Source organism: Acanthisitta chloris, unplaced genomic scaffold (assembly GCF_000695815.1).
Source record: "Acanthisitta chloris isolate BGI_N310 unplaced genomic scaffold, ASM69581v1 scaffold27748, whole genome shotgun sequence".
Lineage (NCBI taxonomy): Eukaryota > Metazoa > Chordata > Aves > Passeriformes > Acanthisittidae > Acanthisitta > Acanthisitta chloris.
The window spans coordinates 1-3,717 of record NW_008685810.1 but is presented as its reverse complement, the minus strand read 5'-3'; the positions used below and the strand labels follow the sequence as shown (position 1 = coordinate 3,717).

The 3,717-nt window shown below is 44.1% G+C and overlaps 1 pseudogene; it reads right to left on the bottom strand.

The window, feature by feature from the left end:
- Window positions 1-81: 81 nt before the first annotated feature.
- LOC103807184 lies at window positions 82-3,714 on the bottom strand (annotated as a pseudogene).
- Between the last annotated feature and the right edge of the window lie 3 nt (window positions 3,715-3,717).

Below are 3,717 nucleotides of genomic sequence, written 5' to 3'. Positions count from 1 at the left end.
AAAGTCTTTCCTTTGGGCCAAGCACAGTGTGTTAGATAGACAAGTGCCCCTGCCCAGTCCTCAGGTGCCCCCCAGCCACACTTACTTCTTCAGTTTCTCATCCAGCTGCTGCTTATCATTTTCCAAATCCATGATGCTGTCCTGGGCCATCTTCAGATCTCCTTCCAGTTTCCTCTTGGCTCTCTCCAGGTCCATGCGCAGTTTCTTCTCTTGCTCCAGGGACCCTTCCAGCTAAACACAACAAGACCATCAGCACTCTGCCAGACAGGTCTAACTCCATACCTGTCCTGTTCCTGCTGCATGTCTCTGTGCTTACATCATCTACTTGCTGCTCCAGCTTGGTCTTGGCCTTGGTCAGTGTATTGACTTTGTCCTCCTCTACTTGCAGGTCATCCAGGGTCTGCTGATGGGCCTCTTGGAGGGCTTTCTTCTCTTTTGTCAGCTTGGCAATGGTCTCGTCCAGGGCTGCCATCTCCTCGGTGAGGTTTTTCACCTACAAATATGAGCAAGTGTCAAAAATTCAACGGAGAGCATGTCTGATGCTTCAGTGCAATTTTCACTTTGCTGTGCTTAGCCAGAAGTTGTCTTTTTCCTTCCACTTCTCAGACAAGGCCGACCTCATATGCTCAAAAGCCACCAAGGTCTTGTGTTGTTCTTTTGCTCCCAGAAGCAATGATTTGTTTGACCTGTTATGTGACTCACTGTGTGTGTACCTTGTTTTCCGTGGCATGTTTTTCCTTCTCAACCTTGGCCAGTGTTAGCTCAAGGTCATCAATATCTTTCTTCAGTTCTGAACATTCATCCTCCAGTTTCCTCTTCTTGGCTGTCAGCTCAGCATTGATTTCCTCTTCCTCCTCAGCCCTTTCAGTTGCCTCCTTAATTTTGGCTTCCAGTTGGATCTTGGTTTTGATGAGCTGGTCACACCTTTCCTCAGCATCAGCCAAGCTATCTGCTTCCTGGTGGGGAGACACAATTTTATGGGATATTTCCCTTCCAGTTCAGACCTCTCTGCTGTGCAATACATGTTGGCTGTTGTTACATGGCTGTTTCCTCAGGAATGGGGGGTGTCATGTGGGTTTGCCATGAGTCTCAGCATGCCCCAGCAGTGCCTTCTTTGCTCAATGTTAAAGTGCTTTAGAGTCCGTGAGTTAGACTGTTTAGTACTACCCATTAGTCAGCATACCCCAAGTCCCTGTGTAGGATCAGAAGCATTCTGACAGCACATTATTCCTTTCCCAGGGAAAAATGAGCAGTGATACTCACAGACTGTACTTGGAGCTGCAGGTCATTTTTCTCCTGCAGCAGGGCCACCATTTTCTCCTCCAGCTCCTTCCTCTTTGCCTCAGACTTTGCAAGCTCTTCCTTGGTTTTCTCAAACTCTTCCTTCATGTTGGCCATCTCCTTTCTTCAGCAAGGGCTTGATCTTGAAGAACAGCTTCATCCATGGCCAGTGCTTGACGCTCATGAATGAGCGAATGTTGTACTGGATACAGAAGATGGACTCCCTGAAATGAAATTCACAAGGTTATTGCATAGGTTCAGTGTGATTAAACTTCATTAGTCAAGTGCCAGGAGAATTAAATAAAGATGAGCAAATCTACCTCCTCTCCACCATTTTCTTATACTCCACTCTCATCAGGAAGCCTCTGCACCTGGCTTGTGTACGAGTGATGATTTCTGCCAACTTGTCATCTCTCATCTCCTCCAGGAGTCCCAGCAGTCCAGCTTTAAAGAACACCTTGAGAAAGGAAATGTTGCAGCATTTCATTGTGAAGTACTACAGAACAGAGTCAGAATCCTGATAGACTCAAATGGCCACAATCAGCATCACCTTGGGCCTGCACTCTTGGTTGTCTCTGACTGCTGTTTCCCCATCATCCTCACTTGCCTTGATCACCTACTGTGGGGCTGGGTCCTTTCTGATTCAGGCCCCTACCCTGCCAGCTCTGCCCTGACAGGGCAGCCTGCCCTTAATGCTTCTTGAGTAAATTTTAGCACACGCCTTGTTCCTACCTTGGTGTGACCAAATCTGTACTGGGTGTGGTCCACGTCAATGGACCCAAGGAGCTTCTCTGAAGCCTTCTTGTTGTCCATGAACTGACCTTCTGGAACAGCACTGGCATTAAGCACTCTGTATCTGTAGGAGAGAGCAGAACATGAAGAACTCTGAACTGTCAAAACCCCCAGCCTTGTCAGACTGTCTCACTGAACTAATCTCATGCCTGGAGACATTTCATCCTTCCAGAATAGGATATAGAGAGAGTTTTAATATTAATTCTAATTCAGGGAATCCTGATGTGGGCAATGCCATGTCATCATGAACTGATGGTGAAACATTTCTGTATTACACTCAGGACCAATCGAAGTATAAAGTTTCAAGTATATTAAAATACTCAAGCTCTTCAGCTTGGTCTGAATTGGAAGTGCAGTGCTCTTACCTCTGCTTGAAGTCAGCATAGAGGACTCTGCTGGGGAAACCTTTCCTGCAGATCCTGATCCCTTCCAGCACCCCGTTACAGCGCAGCTGGTGCAGCACCAACTCATGCTCCATGGCACCTGACAGATACCACCAGTAGTGACCACCTGCTGCTGGACCCAGCAGAAGAGCTTCTGCTGCTCAAATGCTCCTCCTCATGGATGCCCTTACCAGGTGTTTTGGTTTCATTGGGGATGATGCAGCGTACAAAGTGGGGGTGAGTGCTCCTCAGGTTAGCCATCAGCTTGTTTAAGTTCTCCTGGGAGGTCATAAAATGAAGTTTATATTATTCAGTGTAAGCACTGGAAGCTTCACAGTGGATGTGTCAAACTGGGTGTTTCAGCATGCAGATCTGTCTTCTCTGAAACAACTTGCAGAACTCCCAAGGAAAAATTGGAAACTGAAGGCTCCCAAATTTTGGGGTTTGAAATTCTTTTGGAGAATGATGGAAAGTTTTGCTTTTCCTTGATCTCCTCATCAAAACACAGAGCTGCCAGCTCACAGCTTTCCTTGGAGCTGCTAATTCTTGTGCTGTTGGGCATTTTAATTAAGTGACATGTACTCTTGGTTAAACATGATTAGCATCTCATTTGGCAGCTGAATAACTTCTGTATAAATGGATGGAATATTTCTGCATCCCACATAAAATGACATTTTTTAGTACTAACTCAGTCTCAAATCTTGAACACAAAACTGAAAACTGAGCTTAAAAAATCATTAATTTGGTGTAATTAAACCACATAATCAACCAGGTTGGAAAAGACCTCCAAGATCATCAAGCCATGATCTTCATTCTCATTCCACACTGAAATTACATTATTGCCTTAAAATCTTATAATCTCAGGGTCAGTTTTTTTGCTTTTGATGTCTGATCTATTCTTTTTAAATTTTACAATGAGTTGATACTGAAAATCTACACAGATACATAGAAGAGGATTAGGTTATATATTTGAAGTCTGCAGAGACTATTTTAAGTTAGCTGATACGTTATTCACTCACAGCTAAATAGGTGAAATTAACCCCTTGAATATTTTTGTAGAATATTCAAAGAAGGATTTGGAATTCTAACAGGAAAATTCTGTAATTTCCAAGGATGGAAAGAGAAGGATTTTAAAGGAAGACAAGAGTTATGTCCAAACTGGATGCAAAACTTTCAGAATAAAATTGTTTTATGTCTACAAAGAGATAACGAATGCTATATTTACCCTGAAAACAGCTGAGACAGTCTGGAAAGAAGAACC